Source organism: Emydura macquarii, unplaced genomic scaffold (genome assembly GCF_026122565.2).
Source record: "Emydura macquarii macquarii isolate MOO-44397 ecotype Brisbane River unplaced genomic scaffold, CSIRO-AGI_Emac_v2 contig_1401, whole genome shotgun sequence".
In the NCBI taxonomy this organism is placed as follows: domain Eukaryota; kingdom Metazoa; phylum Chordata; order Testudines; family Chelidae; genus Emydura; species Emydura macquarii.
The window spans coordinates 2,812-21,936 of record NW_027131538.1 but is presented as its reverse complement, the minus strand read 5'-3'; the positions used below and the strand labels follow the sequence as shown (position 1 = coordinate 21,936).

Genomic DNA, 19,125 nt, shown 5'->3' with positions numbered 1-19,125 from the left:
AAACCTTTTATGTACTGTGATATAAGAAGGGCAGAGGGCAGTAGGAGAGTGCTTGAAGGGAGGTATGTAAGCCCCAGAATGCTCAGGGCTCTGTTCCCTGCAGACTAGTTAGAAGTCATGAGGGGGCAATTAGGAGCAGCTGAGGCCAATTAAGGACCAGCCAGGTGCTTGATAAAACCCTCTGCTCCAGACCGACAGGGCATGAGCTGGAAGTGTTGTGTTGTGTGGTGTGGAAGAGCAGAGGAGTCCTGAGCGAGGTATGGGCCTAGGAGGGGAGGAACCCACCCCTGGCAGGGCTGAGATACTCCCCCAGGCACAGGGGCCTGGGTAAGGAAGCTCAGTCCAGGTGGCAAGGAAGCAGGGCCTGAGAGGCCAGAAGGACCAAGGGGGGGAAAATTAGCCCAGGGGAAAAAGACTGCAGCTGCGAGTATGGTGCCAGCAGCACATAGCTGCTACTCATAGGGCCCCTGAACTGGGACCCGGAGGACCAGGCGGTCCCAGGTCCCTACCCCCTGGGGAGATGGGGTAACTGGTGATGCCCTGGCCCACTACAAGAGGCAGAAGCATGAGACCCACTAGGGTGAAGCCAGCCGTTTGCCACAGTACTAGAAAAAATTAACATTTCCCCCTCAATCTTCTCTTCTCCAGACTAAACAAACCCAATTTTTTCAATCTTCCCTATAGATCTTGTTTTCCAGGTCTTTAATCATTTTTGTTGCTCTTCTCTGGACTTTCTCTGGTGTCTCCACATCTTTCCTGAAATGTAGCAGCCAGAACTGGACACAATACTCCAGTTGAGGCTTAATCAGCACGGAGTAGAGCAGAAGAATTACTTCTCGTGTCTTCTTACAACACTCCTACTAATACACCCCAGAATGATGTCTTTTGGCAACAGCATTACACTGTTGACTCTTATTTAGCTTGTGATCCACTATGACCCCCAGATCCCTTTCCATAGTACTAGGCAGTTTTGTATGTATCCCATTTTGTATGTGTGCAACTGATTGTTCTTTATCAAGTGGAGGACTTTGCATTTGTCCTTATTGAATTTCATCCCATTTACTTCAGACCATTTGTCCAGATCATTCTGAATTTTAATCCCATCCTTCGAAGAATTTGCAACCCCTCCCCGCTTGGTATTGTCCGCAAGATTTATGCGTGTACTCTCTATGCCATTCTCCAAATCATTGATGAAGATATTGAACAAAACTTGACCCAGAACTGATTCCTGCGGGACCTCACTCAATATCCCTGTCCAGCTTGACTGTGAACCATTGATAACTACTTGTATGTAAATTTCAAAGGAGTGTACTAAACCAGCAATTATTATCCCATTTATTTGTAGTAATAGAAATCAAGGATAGATGTTAAGTATTGTCTGTGTGTATCTGAATATTGGTAAAAGTTAGCAATGTGATCTAGTTAGCTTAGAGATGGTAAAACCTGTTCCTGTCATTAATGATTCATTACTGTCTCCTATTAAGTCAAAGATGTAAGATACTGCAAGAAATAATATTATTTACACTGTCTTTAGCTTAATTATCTGATAGAATGAAATACCTTGATAGTTTGAATTGCTAATTGCCTAATGTGAATGAATGCAAATGGCTACCTGGGTCTGCATAGAAAACAGAAGATTAACTTCAAAGCAATTACCTCTTCTTCTTCATCCAAGAAAGGGCCTGCTGTGACAACTGCTGACAAGAGGCTTATCCGCTGGCCTCAAATACAAAGGAAGCTTTGGGCCTGATCCTGATCTCAGATCTGCTTAAACTTTGACAGAGAAAGTCTAAGTCTCAAGACTGAGTTCTCCAGGTTTCTCTGGATTCACCCTGGAATTCTCATGGAAGAATTTGAACAAACTCTGCACATGGACTGCCTATTGGACAATAACCTTTTAAACTGATTCCAGAAAGACTTTTGCAAGTCAGCAGCCTCACCCTCTCTGCTAAAACAACGAGAGTCCTGTAGCACTTTAAAGACTAACAAATTTCTGCAGGCATAAGCTTTCATGGGCTGCAACCCACTTCGTCAGATACATGAAATAGAAATCAGATAGGGGATATATATATACATCCAAGGGTAAGGAACAATAATGGGGAGCGTAGGTGTAGGAAAGTCCATTCAGTTAGAGTAGTTGAGGCCTATTCACAACCACTGATTAGAAGGTGAGAATGTGTGAACAGTGACAATTACTACTTGTAATGAGATAACCATTCCAAGTCCCTATTCAGACCCAGTTTGATTGTGTCAAGTTTGCATACAAGTTCCAGCTCTGCAGTTTTTCTCTGAAGTCTGTTTTTGACATTTTTTTGTTGAAGTATGGCAACTTTCAAGTCAGCGACAGAGTGTCCTGGGAGTTTGAAGTGCTCTCCGACTGGATGTTATGTTATGGATATTACCATTTTTTATGTCTGATTTGTGTCCATTTATTCTTTTGCATAGTGACAGTCCATTTTGGCCAATGTACATGGCAGAGGGGCATTGCTGGCACATGATGACATATATTACATAAGTAGATAGGTGATGGCCAGTGGTGGTGGTGTTCTCTTTGTTGGGTCTGTCCTGTAGTAGGTGACTTCTGGGTACCCATCTGGCTCTGTCAATTTGTTTCTTCACCTCTCCAGGTGGGTATTATAGTTTTAAGAACGTTTTATGGAGATCCTGTAGGTGTTTGTCTCTGTCTGAGGGATCGGAGCAAATCCAGTTGTGTCTTAGGGCTTGGCTGTAGACAATGGATCGTGTAATGTGTCCAGGGTGGAGGCTGGAGGCATGAAGATATGTATTGCGGTCAGCTGGTTTTCGGTATAGGGTGGTATTAATATGACCATCTTTTATTTGTATTCTAGTGTCTAGGAAGTGGATTTCTTGTGTGGACTGGTCCAGGCTGAGGTTGATGGTGGGGTGGAAATTATTGAAATCCCGGTGGAATTCTTCAAGGGACTCTTTCCCTTGGGTCCAGATGATATCTCTGCTAAGAAACTGATCTAAGAACTTTACTCATCTTTATGTATATTGATTTTTTAACCATAGCAACTCTCTTTTTTTTCTTTGTATTAATAAATCTTAGATTTAGACTGTCTACACTCAGCGGCAGTCGATGGAAGATATGCTAGCTACATACAGTAGCATGCATATCTCCTGTCGACTTCCTAATTTCTACTTACCACAGTGTCTTCACTTCACTGTACCAATGGGAAATGCCATCCTGTCAACGCAGCATTACCCTTCTTGGCAAGGGTGGATTAGCGGCGACGATTAATGGGTCAATTGAGCGAGTCATCACTTCCGCTCAGTTGATCCTGGTGAATCAACCGGTGGCACCGACTGTGCTGCCGTCAGTATAGACATAACCTTAGTGAATAAAGACTGGCTGTAAGCATGTACTTGAGTGAGATGTGAAATATTCATTGTGTCTGCTCCCTTGGGATTGGTAGAACTTTAAGTATGGTGAATAAGGCTTTTAGTAATCTTTCATTATACTAGACTTGGCTGCCTGGATGGGAGCCAAAGGCTGGATTGCTTAAAGGGGACTGCATTTTGGCTTCTTGTAACCAAGATGGTAATACAGAAGCTGTTTTGTTGTTGGCTTGGTGAATCTAAGTATAGAGTAAACCACCAGTTTGGGGAATTGTTTGCCCTATTCCTTGCAGTTTGCCCTAAATAACCATTCTCAGTCTGGCCCCTCTCCCCAGCCACAGATGGATTTCCTTCTGAAATCTCAGTAACCAGCTTGGTGACTTTTATCCAGATTCTCAGCAAGACTCACTGGCATGCCTCCTCTTTACCGTATGGCTGGGAGTATTGAAGACAAGAAGAGCCTTTTGCACCAGACAGCTGGTACATTTCTGATGTGACAAGGCTTGACAGATCCCATTTCAACCCCCATGGTCACCTGTCGGTGAACCTTTTGGCTCAGATTTCCATCCTGACAGGGATCCTAGTGCTTATTAACCTCAGTTTCTGTCTCTTCCTCCTTAGGAAAACATATGTGGGGTGTTCAATAAGACTGGTGCAGTGAACTACAGTTCATATCGGAACATCTTCCCCATATGGACATTGGGCCGTTTTTCACGCCTTCACCCAGGGAGCTCTCTTGCGCGTGAGCTAAAGCCAGAATCATCAGACTGCGAATAAGAGCATGGACCGTACCAAGGCACAGCATAAGAGCTGCTGTCTGGATAAAATACAAGATACTTGCTCTTGGCTATAGAACAATGTAACTGAAGACTGAACTAAGCCTTAAAATCATATTGTAGTGTTTTCCTCTACTGGGACGGGTGAACTCTTTATTTTATTACTGAAAGTTTCTTGATTGGTGTGTGCTTCCCAATTATTTCTACACTGATTGTTATTAATGCAGTTTATGGAAAGCAGCAGCTCTCTCTACATCTGACACACACTAAATATACTATCAAAAGGCTATCACTGTGGTCATCATTGTCTCCTTGGTACCTGTGCTTCCTGGCTGTGTGTTGTATCCATCTGTGTTTTCTGTCTTACCCTCCCATTGAGCTCTTTGGGGCTGGGCCTGTCCTGGTTGTGCGGCTTTACAGTGACAAGGTAGGTGAGGGAATAACTTTTATTGGACCAACTTCTGTTGGTGAGAGAGACAAGCTTTCCAACTTACACAGAGCTCTTCTTCAGGTCTGGGAAAGGTACTCAGTGTCACAGCTAAATACAAGGTATGTAAACAGGGTCTGACTGAGCTCTGCCCAGACATCTGGGCTGGGGGGAAAATGTCAGGAACTGACCTTGTTTGAATAGACACACCCATTCTGCCTAGGTGCACAGCCTCTGCTTTGCCCAAATGATCCTTTTGGCTGGTATTGGATTGCAAGTCACTTTGTTATTGGGGGTAACAAAGGGTTGCTATTGTTATGTGAATCAAGGGCAGCAGAACTGTGCTTGGCATGCCTTTAGTGAGGGGTTCACCCACAACTGAACTGCACTCACGGAGCAGGGAGTAGGGGTGACAAAGCCCAGGGGAGATGAGGATAGGTGTTTCTACTTGGTGCTGTGGTCTCTGCCTAAGGGTCCTGGCCACCATTTGACCCTCCCTCTCTCCACTGTTCAATGACAGAGCTGATTAAGACTCAATTGAGAGTCTTTTGTTGTGGTTCACAAGAGCTGAAATCACTGATAACCAGGTCTAAGCACTAGATATACTATGGGACCGTGTCTCTAATGAAGGAGACTGCCCTGGTAGTGAGGCTCCTCCACTAACTGCTGAAATCACTGAGAGCTGTCTTAAGTGGTGGGACCTTAAGACATTCCAGCAGTCGCAGTGGAGAGGGCAGTGATGGAGTGAGTGATGGCAGAGCAGCTAACAAAAGATCGAGCGGCTGAAGGTGGAGCGAACGGGTGACCAAGGAGTGAGCAACGGCAGAGTGAACGGCCAATGAAGCAGCTGATGGTGCAGCAAATGGACAATGGTGTAGTGGCAGCAAAGGCATTGCTTGGTGCTTCCCCCCTTCACATTGGTTGGGAGGTGAACTCCTCGCGAAGGCACCTTTGAATTCTGAGTCTTCGCTGACCAAGGACAACAACTGTGAGTGGGGTGTGGTGGAGGGAGGGGGGAATGGCATGTTAAAGGGATGTTTGTTTGTCAAATTTTTACACCACAAAGTGAGAGACGGAGGAAAAGGACACTGCTCAGCGTACTCTGGGATAGTGTTTTGTTCACAGTCATATGTTTTCGAATCATACTTGTGGTGTTTTCCCAAATTACTGCCAGGTACTTTTCTCCTTTTATTAAAAATTTCCTTTCCATCTACAGACTCAGTGCTTGCAAGAGGGGAAGTATTGCCTCTTGGAGGCACTCGGGGTGGCGTGTAATTTTCCCAGATTACCGAGTGGGGGCTCGAGCTGGTTCTGTGTTGTATTGTCAAAAGGAACCCCTAGATATTAAACCAACCTTGTGGCTGCCAACTCCTCCAGGCAGAAAGGTTGCAGGTAGAACAGCATAAATAGCTTAGCATAAGCAGTTTTAGCATATATTGTAAGAGACCATTCCATGTGTAGTGGCCAGTTAACACCTGTGCAGTCACGAGGCAAAAAAGGAGACTAATAGGATTACAGATTGTTGTAATAAGCCATGAACCTAGTGTCTTTATTAAGACCATGGTTTTTTAGTGCCTAGGAAAGTTGTGAATTTAAGCTCCCAGGCTCATCTTTTCAAGTTGTTTGAGAACGAGGACTGAGAGGTCAGATATGGAATGATTGATTTGTGAAAAGTATTTGCCTGTGGTAATGTGGTGTTTTTGTCTTTTTACCATTTTTCTATGTGAGTTCACTTGAGAGACTAGTGATTGTCTGGTTTCACCCACACAGGTGTTATGAGGACATTTAATGCACTGGATGAGGTACACCACATATAGTATAGGCATGGTTAGGGCCCATGGATTTTGAAAGGCAGGTTGTAGCTGATACTGATCATCCTAACAGTGGAGATATGCCTTTAGGTTTTGCATCTGCTGTTCTGGCAGAGTCTGGTGCTGCTTTGATTTGGTGGGTCCTGGTCTGCAGGGAGCTTGCTTCTGATTATGGGGTTGTGAGGTTGGCAAGACTGCTTGTTTGAAGACTAGAAGAGGGGGTTCAAGAAAGACTGCGGGTGTGGTCCCTATTGAGTATGTAATTGTGATACGACCTGTGCCCAGGGTTGCCAGCTGATAATGCCAAGGTCAGGGCAGGCTGCAAAAGGAGAGCAGATTCTCCCCATGCTGGTAGGTGACACTGAAGCCCGGCTTCCCAACCAGCCACGAACTGCTTCTGATTACCCCACACTGGATATCACGAAGCCAGTCCACAAATGCCCACAGCCCCCTTCACTGCATTTCAGCTCCAGGCTCCCAAACCAGCACCAGGTCCAGCAAAGAGACCAGGTACTTAAATTCTCTGCTCTTTGCTGAAAAGGTTCCCTCTGACCCCAAGGGGTCAGCCACAGCACCAGATCAATATAAGTTTGGATCTTACCTAAAATACCACGCTAACAGCCAATCCTTTAGTATCTAAACTAAAGGTTTATTGTAAGGGGAAAGAAATAAACCAGGAGAGAAATGTTAAAGGGTTAAAGTAAATCAGAGATATACAAATGATTAAAAGTCCATATACTTCAGGTTTCTGGAAGAAATGTGGATTTGCAGGCTTGTATAATTTCCTCTGGTTCACATCCAGTACCTGGATGGGTCTAAGTCCTTCGGTTCAGCTGCAAGATGAATTGGTCCAGAGATAGGTGTATGTCTGCAGACTGGACAGGAACAAAGACAAAATGGTTTCTCTGGCTTGATCTTATAAACCCCCTCCTCCGGCCATGCGGCCTGTGGGTAGTCACAAGACCCAAAATGGAGTCCATAGTCACATGGGCCAATCCTGGTGACTCCTCCGGTGTGCCTGGGGTCTATAGTCACATGGGACAGTCCTGACGCTTCATCAGGTAGGCTGCCTGCAATGGAGTCCAGAGTCACATAAGCAGATTCTGGTGACTCAGTGGTGATGCTGGCCTCTCCCTCAGGGCCCCTTGCACCTGTGAATGCCTTGATGGGCCATTATGCAGGTCATTGTTCTGCAGCTTTCCTATCTGGGGTGTTGCCCAGGCAGAACAATTTGAAACACAGACATCTCAAATACATCTATAACTTCCATTTCAAATATCACACATGAACATAAGTATTATTATCTTACTGAGCACATTATAACCTTCCTAACAGTACCTGACATGGCATATCCCACATGGATTATTATGATTCTGCCCTACTGTTGTCACCCAATATACTAAATGCCCCCCCATTCAAGCCAGCCCGCATGACAGTAATTGTAATTGTTTAATGGTACATGTGTGGTAGGTTACCACTAGGGATATGCAGTTAGAGGGTTTTTTTCCTATATTGAAGCAGGTTCTCTCGGGGTATTTGGGTATCTCATTCCATGATGAGATCTATTTCTCTGGTGGAGTGTCCTTGTTTGATGAAGGTGGTTTTAAGTCAATGAAGGTGTGTATCCCAGACTTTCTTCCCAGAGCATATTCTGTGGTAGCTGAGTGCCTGTTTGTAGATAAGGTTTCTTGGTGGGTTGGGGTGGTTACTGGATCTGTGAAGGTAGGTTAGGTGATCCGCTGGGGTTTTCTTGTATCTAGCTGTCTGTAGGGTTCCATTGCTGAAGCTGATCGTGATGTCCAGGAAGTTGATGCTGGTGCGGAAGTGTTCTGATGGATGGGTAGTGGATGTTGAAGTTGTGGGGGAAATCCTATGAGGCAGCTTTGGTTGTCTGTCCAGGGATGAAAGTGTCATTGATGTATCTCAGGTCTATCATTGGTTTCTTGGTGCATTTGTCTAGAAATTTTTCCTTAAGGTGGCCCATGAAGAGGTTGGCATACTAGGGAGCCATCCTAGTACCTACAGCTGTTCCCACGGTTTGGAGGGTGATTGTTGTTGAATGTAAAATTGTTATGGATGAGGATGAAACGGATGAGATTGACAACGTGTTTGGGTTGGATAGCTGAGTTTTGTCCATTGTCGCAGAGCTATTTGAGGCAGGCTGCGAAGCGCTCATTGTGAGGGATGTTGGTGTATAGGGAAGTGACATTCCTGGTGGCAAGGGTGCTGTTCTGAGGGAGGTTGCTAACGTTGCAGGTTTGCGCAGGAAGTCGGTTGTGGCCTGGAGGAAGCTGGCCCTTTGTGTGGTGAGTGGTTTGAGGATGGTTTCCATGACTCCTGATATTCCTTCAGTCAGAGTGTCCTGGCCAGATCCAATGGTTCTGCCTGGGTCCCCTTGTTTGGGTCTCTTGGTAGAAGAGCCCTGGGCGGGTTGTGGGGGATGAGTTTGTAGAGTTTCCCTTGGAGTTGTTTGGGAAAGGATTTAAGGACCTCCTGACACTCCTGGGTGACATGTGGTGTGAGCTTTTCCTGAAGCTCTGGCCAGTAGGTGGGGTCAGGGTTGGCTACTGTGGGCTGAGAACTACGACCCGTGCCCTGTGCCTGCGGTTTGCTCTCTCCGTGGTGGGTGGCTGTGAGGGACCGGCCAGCTGTCCTGGTAGGGCACTGTGAGCCTCCTGAAGGAAGGGTTTCTCTGCCAGGGGACAGGCTGTGCCGGGGTACTGTGCCGAGGACACGCTGTCACTGTGAATCAGCAGAGCTGGGACACCATCTGCCCTGCAGCCAGGAGAGGGCGGGATCTGGGCCGGGGGCGGGGGAGGCAGAGAGGGTCTGGGTGGGAGGAGGGGTCGGGGTAGGGAGATAGAGTTGAAGAGGGGGAAGTAGGGGTGGGGCCAGGCTGGGCTGGACTGGAGGAGAAGGGAGAGGTGGGGAGGCAGAACTGGGGAGGGGGATGCAGGGGTGGGACTGGGTGGGAAGAATGGGTGGGGCCAGGGAGGGGGAGGCAAGGGCAGGGCCAGGCTGGAGAAGGGGGAAGGGACGGGGAGGCGGAGCTGGGGCTGCTGGACCTGGCTCAGCCTGCTCTCTGGGTGGGAGGGGTGGGGCCGAAGGCAAGGTCCTGCCCAGCCTGGGGCCAGCCCCAATTGGCCAGTGCCATGTGGGCCCATGTCTGCCAAGCACTGGAGCCAGGAGCCCACAGCTCCCAGAGTGCCATGTGGCCACCGGAGGGGGGGTCACCATGTGGGAGGCTGAGTATGTGGGTCCTGCGGGATGGCTGGAAGATGGGCCTTGGTCCGTGAGTTCAGGGGGTCCGGTACAATCAGGTTTGCTCAACTGAAGTCCCAGGCCCTATAAATCCTGATCGTGTCCCAGCAGCACTAGGGGCTGGGGACTGTTTGGAAGAAGACCTGTTCTATGGACCTTTCTGCTGTGCACAGACAAATAAGGGAGATAGTGTCACTGACCCCTCCCAGCCACTACAGGATGTTAATCCTGGTTGGACAGAGCCAAAAGGGGCAGGAACTCCCCTGTGGGATAACGCACCACCACCTTCAGAGATTATTGTACTTGGAGAGAAGGACAGGGACTGGCACCTCGTTCCATACGGACCAGCCCCCACCGGGACATACTGCGGGAGCAGACTGTATGTGCATAGACACACCTGCTTTGCCAGGCTGCCCAGCACACAGACCTGCTTTGACAAGATCATCAATTCTTGCTATTTTGGGTCAAAATTCACTTAGGTCTTAGGCACAGGCTGGTAGTGAAAATGTTAACTGCATTGTCTGCGTCACAGGCTGCAAAGCTGTGCTGAGTCCATCCTGACTGACAGACCACCCTAAGGTAAACATCCCTCACTAAGCGAGGGGTAGTGAAGTAAATCCAATTCATGGCAGTGGGGAGAGGATGCAGTAGCAGTGAGGCCCCCACTACCCCTGGCATCACTAAGAGCTGAAATCACAAAAAAAAGGGCTGGGGGGAATCTCAAATCCCCATATTGCAGCTAAAGCCAGCAGCATGGGGACAGATGGAGACTCTGCATCAAACGCGTCATCTCCCCCCACAAATTCTGGAGCCAGGTTTGCTGATGGCTGGGTTGGGTGACCCTAGCATGGTAGGACAGGACTGACAGGACCAAGGATGCAGTAGCCAAGGCAGTAGCAGCAGTTGTGGGGCATCACTCACCCACTCCAGGGGTGTGGGAGTTGAACCCACAAACGCACTCCTGGACACTGGGTCTTTGCTGACCTCACACAACAAACCAGGTGTGGGGTGCAGCGGAGGGAAAGGGGGAGTGCCGTGTTACAGGGACATTTATCTTTCGGACTGTCACACTGCTAGGAAAAAACTGAAGCAAAGGACACCGCCCAAGAGACTGGAGGATGGGGGCTTTACACAGTCTTTGTGAACACTTTTGAGTCACTGCTGCATCTTCCCAAGTTTATTTTGTGTCCCCTCTCCTCTGAGTAAAAGGTTTTTTTGTTCTGCACAGACTCAGGGCTGCGCGTGGGGAAGCATTGCCTCGCAGAGGTGCCTGGGGTGGGGTGAAGTTTTCCCAGATTGCTCGGGGTTCAAGTGGCTTCTGGTTTGCATTGTAAGAGGAACCCCTACATATTGACCACGGCTCTGGTGACTGGCAGGAGAGCTACATAAGAGGGGAAAATCTCTCCATTGAGAGAGGGGAAATTGCCAGGGCACGCTCTTAAAATGCTTCCCGAGAGAAATTGAATAAACCAAAGACAAGAGAATCCCGAGCCCCTAGGTTAAACAGCATTTGCTTAGAAGAGGAAGCAAAGGGCAGCATTAGAATGAACGGGAGCGAATGAACAGGACATTCTTAAATTGAATTTGACTTCTGCTGCTGCTGCGTCACCCACGTGAGCCCTGGCCTGCCGGCGTCGTTACTTTAATCCGAGTCAGAACTGCTGCTCGATCCGCTTCCATGCTGAAAGGGACATGGATTGATGCGTATTAGGACCTGTGAGAATGCCTCTCCCCTGCGGCATCTGCTTTCACAGCAATAACCACCCTGCAGCCTGCTTCAGACCAAGATGGGAGCTAGGCCTGGGGGCTGGCCAATTACACTATGGCCAATTACACTCCTCCACTCGTGACAGCTGGGCCCGGTGCCCTTCACTCCCTGACCCCACTTTGGCAGTGTTTGCCGTGGCTCCTGGGCGGGATGGCCGTGTTAGTCCCTGGTGTCTCTGCATGCCCGCACCAAACAGGAATGAGGACTGGTGATGGCAAAGCTCCTGGCCATACCTGCTGCAGGCCTGGCTGTCTCGGGCCTGCTCAGCTATTCAGGAACGGGCAGCGCTGTGAAGGTGGAGGGTTCGACCATCTAGGGTGGAACAAGCCCAAGAGCTTCCCTCCAGGCACAGCCCTGGCAGTGAGGGGTGATTCCCTGCCAGCCCCAGACAGCAGAAAGGAGGCGGGAGGGCTGCAGGCCAGGCCAGGAGTGTGCAGAGTGTGATCCTGAGCTGAGATGGCCCTGGAGACAGAGAAAGCAGTAGGAAGGCCCAGTGCACAGACAGAGAGACAGCAACTCACAAGGCCAAACAATGAGCCCATCGCACAATGTTTGCTGCCAGCCAGGAGGCTGCTTCACCTTAGAAAGGAATCACCCGGGCAGTGACAGGATAAGCAGGGAGGCACTGAACTGTCCTGCCTGCAGACCCTGGCACACCTGGGGGAGTCCAGGTTCTCAGCACCGAGCCCATGCACTCCCTCCCCTGACGCTGCTGGGCTTCTCTGCGCCAGCCAGGCGTTCAAGGGGCCAGTCTTGGCCCCTGAGCCCCGCCAAGGATCCCCCAGAGCTGCACTGGCTGGAATCCATGTGGTGCTGAGTAAGGGGCAGTGTGGCCAGGTACCCTCCAGCAGCAGTGTTGGGGCAGAAACTCCGCCTGTGCCCCTGGCTGGGGAGCTGAGAACCTGCCTTTGCAATATGCACTGGCCGGTGGGGAGGGGGAGGGGGCTAGTTTGCTATTGGGCCATCACAGCAGCCACTGACATCCCTTGGCACCAGCTTGGTTCTGGGGGGGAGGCAAGGCTTCGCCCCCTGCTCCATGGGGTCCTTATCCCCCCCCATCCCTTCTGGCTCTCTCTGGCCTTGGAGGGGGTTGGCAGCACCTGCCTCCCCTCTGTGGCCCAACCCCAGGGGCTGGGAGCGCCGTTTGGAGTCCCAGGTGTCCCATTCCTTTGGGCAGGATTCTGGGCTGAGTCACAGACTCCCCCTCACTGGGAGCCGACGCAGACAGAAATGGAAAAAACATGGACCAAAGAATTGGCTGGCCTGACTCTCAGCTCATTCCCATGGGTGCCCTGTGGGGTAACTCCATGGCAGAGCAGAAACCACCTCCAGATTTACACCTGTGCAAAGCAGAACTGGGATCCACCTCTGGTTTCAAGGAGGGGTTTCTGTCTGGCTAGGGGCTGAGAGCACTTGCCAAGACACCCTCCCTAGGACCGAGGCTGGGGAGATAGAAGCTGCCACTGTGTCAATCAGATCTGGCTCAGACATGCCCTGGCCCTGCTCAGGAATTCTGCGGTGAGGAGGGCAGAACAACTCTCCGTGGTCTGAGTGGCTGGCAGCACCATCTAGCTCAGAGCAAGGTGTGTGAACGTTGCAGACAGGACATGTGCGCTGGCTGCCATTTGCATGGCCCCTGCCCACTGGGGATAACCGGGGGCACCTCTCTCCCTCGGAGGATGGGAGGTTCATTGAGGGCTTTGGGGAAGCTGGAGTGCAGCCTCCCTCATGGGCACATAGAATTGCTACTAACCACACCAGAGCAATCCTGGGGGCTGCACAGCACAGGTGGAACAAGGCCCCAGCTGGACACCACAGCACCCCTCCCCCCCAGCAAGATGTACGCACATGCCTGGCAGTAAGGATTTCAAGCGGCTGAGCATGGGCCCATGGCTTGGCAAGCTCAGGGCCCAAACAGGGGGCAGCCCAAACAGGGGGCAGCCCAAACAGGGGGCAGCCCAAGGTCTGCCAGTGCAGGGCTCTGTGGCAGAGGGATATTCTGGCTGGAGGACGTGTTTTTACAATGGCATCAAACCCAGCGGCTGGACTGGTTTGTTGCAGCCCTGTATTTGGTCCGTGGGTGAGGCTGGCCTCTGGTTGCAGGCGGGGCACGGTGCTGGGCAACGTGCTGGAGATGCCCCTGAGAGCCAAGGCTGACAGCAGCATCCCTGTCTCTGTGAGGTGTGTTGATTTGCCACCTCATGGCTCTGACGAGCTGTGCTGAACTGAGTTCTCCATCCCACCCACGTGCACTGAGTTGTGGCTGCGTGTGAGTCCTGCTCCCGCTGTGTCATTCCCTGAATGTAGGAGCGCCTGGATTCCCAGGAAAGCTGGGCTGTTCCTGCCCTGGTTTGACTGCATGAGGTGCGATTCAGCAGGTGGTTTGGTTTGGGGTGTGAATACATCAACCAGTGATGCCCTGGTACAAACTCACCAACCCGGAGCACAGGCAGGACGTTCCCCTCTACAATCTGGATAGGTATGTCGCTGTGTCATCCCAATCCCTCACTCCTGGAGCCTGCCTCGCACTTGTCCTGCTGGGTGAGCCACCCACTCCTGGATCAGTTCCCTCACAGCCTCCTGCTAGTAAGCGGCTCCTACTTTAGTGAGTGAGTGCTTTTGACCAGCCACTTGCAGGATTATGCAACCGCAGCCCATATCCCCAGTCCCAGAGGCAACCCTAGGAACTGCCGTTTTACAGAGTTCAGTGCTTCCTATTGAACTCTGCAAGCTCATAAGTTAGTCAATTTATCAATGAAATTGAAATGCACCAGCTCTGTCACTGTACATGAAGTCTCCGTACACCCTCAAACCACATGCACTGCTTTCGAGAAAACAAACAAATAAGTTAATTAATTACAAAAAGATTTTAAGTGATTATAAGCCAGAATAATATGGGTTAGATTTGATCAGGAAGATATAGAAAGGTAAATCACATTCTAAACTAAATTTAATATTTCCATAGCCTTACAGTTTTTGATGTTATCTTACCACAGGCTGGCTGACTTTTTCAGCCAGGGTCCCCTCCCTATGGTCAGTCTTTCAGTTGTTTGATGTTGCTTCATAGATGGAATACAAGGCAGCGCTCCAGAGACCAAAATGCCTCTGCTTTTAACGTTTTCTCGTCACCCCCTGTGGTCAGGGAATCGGCCATGTTCGGCATGGTTTCCTCCGCTTGAGTCAAAATCCTCCACTAATCAGAGGCTGAGGCCAGTCCATTGTTCCTATCTGCATGCCACAGTGAGGCGTGAACTCTCATTCTTCTTTGTGTTTGCCTGCATCTATTCAAGCCATGTGACACACACACATTTGGGTATGACATAGCAGAGCTTCATGTGTATGAATGTAGGACATTGCAAGAAGCATACTATCATAACAGTAATGTTCAGCACATTGTGAGCAGTCCAAAAACACCTTGCATTAGACAATACATAGTTACACTATGACAGTGAACATGAATGATATACAAATCACACCATAAACGTGCACATGGGGTGCTGTGTTTCACAACAGGGACCTGGTGAAAACAGCTGATAATTAAAGGAGGGCCTGGTGAAGGTGTGTATCCCAGACTTTCTTCCCAGAGCATATTCTGTGGTAGCTGAGTGCCTGTTTGTAGATAAGGTTTCTTGGTGGGTTGGGGTGGTTACTGGATCTGTGAAGGTAGGTTAGGTGATCCGCTGGGGTTTTCTTGTATCTAGCTGTCTGTAGGGTTCCATTGCTGAAGCTGATCGTGATGTCCAGGAAGTTGATGCTGGTGCGGAAGTGTTCTGATGGATGGGTAGTGGATGTTGAAGTTGTGGGGGAAATCCTATGAGGCAGCTTTGGTTGTCTGTCCAGGGATGAAAGTGTCATTGATGTATCTCAGGTCTATCATTGGTTTCTTGGTGCATTTGTCTAGAAATTTTTCCTTAAGGTGGCCCATGAAGAGGTTGGCATACTAGGGAGCCATCCTAGTACCTACAGCTGTTCCCACGGTTTGGAGGGTGATTGTTGTTGAATGTAAAATTGTTATGGATGAGGATGAAACGGATGAGATTGACAACGTGTTTGAGCTGAGTTTTGTCCATTGTCGCAGAGCTATTTGAGGCAGGCTGCGAAGCGCTCATTGTGAGGGATGTTGGTGTATAGGGAAGTGACATTCCTGGTGGCAAGGGTGCTGTTCTGAGGGAGGTTGCTAACGTTGCAGGTTTGCGCAGGAAGTCGGTTGTGGCCCTTTGTGTGGTGAGTGGTTTGAGGATGGTTTCCATGACCTGGATATTCCTTCAGTCAGAGTGTCCTGGCCAGATCCAATGGTTCTGCCTGGGTCCCCTTGTTTGGGTCTCTTGGTAGAAGAGCCCTGGGCGGGTTGTGGGGGATGAGTTTGTAGAGTTTCCCTTGGAGTTGTTTGGGAAAGGATTTAAGGACCTCCTGACACTCCTGGGTGACATGTGGTGTGAGCTTTTCCTGAAGCTCTGGCCAGTAGGTGGGGTCAGGGTTGGCTACTGTGGGCTGAGAACTACGACCCGTGCCCTGTGCCTGTGGTTTGCTCTCTCCGTGGTGGGTGGCTGTGAGGGACCGGCCAGCTGTCCTGGTAGGGCACTGTGAGCCTCCTGGAAGGAAGGGTTTCTCTGCCAGGGGACAGGCTGTGCCGGGGTACTGTGCCGAGGACACGCTGTCACTGTGAATCAGCAGAGCTGGGACACATCTGCCCTGCAGCCAGGAGAGGGCGGGATCTGGGCCGGGGGCGGGGGAGGCAGAGAGGGTCTGGGGTGGGGAGGAGGGGGTCGGGGTAGGGAGATAGAGTTGAAGAGGGGGAAGTAGGGGGTGGGCCAGGCTGGGCTGGACTGGAGGAGAAGGGAGAGGTGGGGAGGCAGAACTGGGGAGGGGGATGCAGGGGTGGGACTGGGTGGGAAGAATGGGTGGGGCCAGGGAGGGGGAGGCAAGGGCAGGGCCAGGCTGGAGAAGGGGGAAGGGACGGGAGGCGGAGCTGGGGCTGCTGGACCTGGCTCAGCCTGCTCTCTGGGTGGGAGGGGTGGGGCCGAAGGCAAGGTCCTGCCCAGCCTGGGGCCAGCCCCAATTGGCCAGTGCCATGTGGGCCCATGTCTGCCAAGCACTGGAGCCAGGAGCCCACAGCTCCCAGAGTGCCATGTGGCCACCGGAGGGGGGGTCACCATGTGGGAGGCTGAGTATGTGGGTCCTGCGGGATGGCTGGAAGATGGGCCTTGGTCCGTGAGTTCAGGGGGTCCGGTACAATCAGGTTTGCTCAACTGAAGTCCCAGGCCCTATAAATCCTGATCGTGTCCCAGCAGCACTAGGGGCTGGGGACTGTTTGGAAGAAGACCTGTTCTATGGACCTTTCTGCTGTGCACAGACAAATAAGGGAGATAGTGTCACTGACCCCTCCCAGCCACTACAGGATGTTAATCCTGGTTGGACAGAGCCAAAAGGGGCAGGAACTCCCCTGTGGGATAACGCACCACCACCTTCAGAGATTATTGTACTTGGAGAGAAGGACAGGGACTGGCACCTCGTTCCATACGGACCAGCCCCCACCGGGACATACTGCGGGAGCAGACTGTATGTGCATAGACACACCTGCTTTGCCAGGCTGCCCAGCACACAGACCTGCTTTGACAAGATCATCAATTCTTGCTATTTTGGGTCAAAATTCACTTAGGTCTTAGGCACAGGCTGGTAGTGAAAATGTTAACTGCATTGTCTGCGTCACAGGCTGCAAAGCTGTGCTGAGTCCATCCTGACTGACAGACCACCCTAAGGTAAACATCCCTCACTAAGCGAGGGGTAGTGAAGTAAATCCAATTCATGGCAGTGGGGAGAGGATGCAGTAGCAGTGAGGCCCCCACTACCCCTGGCATCACTAAGAGCTGAAATCACAAAAAAAAGGGCTGGGGGGAATCTCAAATCCCCATATTGCAGCTAAAGCCAGCAGCATGGGGACAGATGGAGACGCTGCATCAAACGCGTCATCTCCCCCCACAAATTCTGGAGCCAGGTTTGCTGATGGCTGGGTTGGGTGACCCTAGCATGGTAGGACAGGACTGACAGGACCAAGGATGCAGTAGCCAAGGCAGTAGCAGCAGTTGTGGGGCATCACTCACCCACTCCAGGGGTGTGGGAGTTGAACCCACAAACGCACTCCTGGACACTGGGTCTTTGCTGACCTCACACAACAAACCAGGTGTGGGGTGCAGCGGAGGGAAAGGGGAGTGCCGTGTTACAGGGACATTTATCTTTCGGACTGTCACACTGCTAGGAAAAAACTGAAGCAAAGGACACCGCCCAAGAGACTGGAGGATGGGGGCTTTACACAGTCTTTGTGAACACTTTTGAGTCACTGCTGCATCTTCCCAAGTTTATTTTGTGTCCCCTCTCCTCTGAGTAAAAGGTTTTTTTGTTCTGCACAGACTCAGGGCTGCGCGTGGGGAAGCATTGCCTCGCAGAGGTGCCTGGGGTGGGGTGAAGTTTTCCCAGATTGCTCGGGGTTCAAGTGGCTTCTGGTTTGCATTGTAAGAGGAACCCCTACATATTGACCACGGCTCTGGTGACTGGCAGGAGAGCTACATAAGAGGGGAAAATCTCTCCATTGAGAGAGGGGAAATTGCCAGGGCACGCTCTTAAAATGCTTCCCGAGAGAAATTGAATAAACCAAAGACAAGAGAATCCCGAGCCCCTAGGTTAAACAGCATTTGCTTAGAAGAGGAAGCAAAGGGCAGCATTAGAATGAACGGGAGCGAATGAACAGGACATTCTTAAATTGAATTTGACTTCTGCTGCTGCTGCGTCACCCACGTGAGCCCTGGCCTGCCGGCGTCGTTACTTTAATCCGAGTCAGAACTGCTGCTCGATCCGCTTCCATGCTGAAAGGGACATGGATTGATGCGTATTAGGACCTGTGAGAATGCCTCTCCCCTGCGGCATCTGCTTTCACAGCAATAACCACCCTGCAGCCTGCTTCAGACCAAGATGGGAGCTAGGCCTGGGGGCTGGCCAATTACACTATGGCCAATTACACTCCTCCACTCGTGACAGCTGGGCCCGGTGCCCTTCACTCCCTGACCCCACTTTGGCAGTGTTTGCCGTGGCTCCTGGGCGGGATGGCCGTGTTAGTCCCTGGTGTCTCTGCATGCCCGCACCAAACAGGAATGAGGACTGGTGATGGCAAAGCTCCTGGCCATACCTGCTGCAGGCCTGGCTGTCTCGGGCCTGCTCAGCTATTCAGGAACGGGCAGCGCTGTGAAGGTGGAGGGTTCGACCATCTAGGGTGGAACAAGCCCAAGAGCTTCCCTCCAGGCACAGCCCTGGCAGTGAGGGGTGATTCCCTGCCAGCCCCAGACAGCAGAAAGGAGGCGGGAGGGCTGCAGGCCAGGCCAGGAGTGTGCAGAGTGTGATCCTGAGCTGAGATGGCCCTGGAGACAGAGAAAGCAGTAGGAAGGCCCAGTGCACAGACAGAGAGACAGCAACTCACAAGGCCAAACAATGAGCCCATCGCACAATGTTTGCTGCCAGCCAGGAGGCTGCTTCACCTTAGAAAGGAATCACCCGGGCAGTGACAGGATAAGCAGGGAGGCACTGAACTGTCCTGCCTGCAGACCCTGGCACACCTGGGGGAGTCCAGGTTCTCAGCACCGAGCCCATGCACTCCCTCCCCTGACGCTGCTGGGCTTCTCTGCGCCAGCCAGGCGTTCAAGGGGCCAGTCTTGGCCCCTGAGCCCCGCCAAG

The 19,125-nt window shown here is 50.9% G+C and overlaps 1 long non-coding RNA gene across 1 annotated transcript; it reads left to right on the top strand.

The window, feature by feature from the left end:
* The first annotated feature begins 208 nt into the window (after positions 1-208).
* On the top strand, positions 209-4,541 carry LOC137156276 (uncharacterized). Its single transcript, XR_010920729.1, has 2 exons — positions 209-257; positions 3,982-4,541. It is a non-coding gene; the product is annotated as an uncharacterized lncRNA (long non-coding RNA).
* Positions 4,542-19,125: the final 14,584 nt, after the last annotated feature.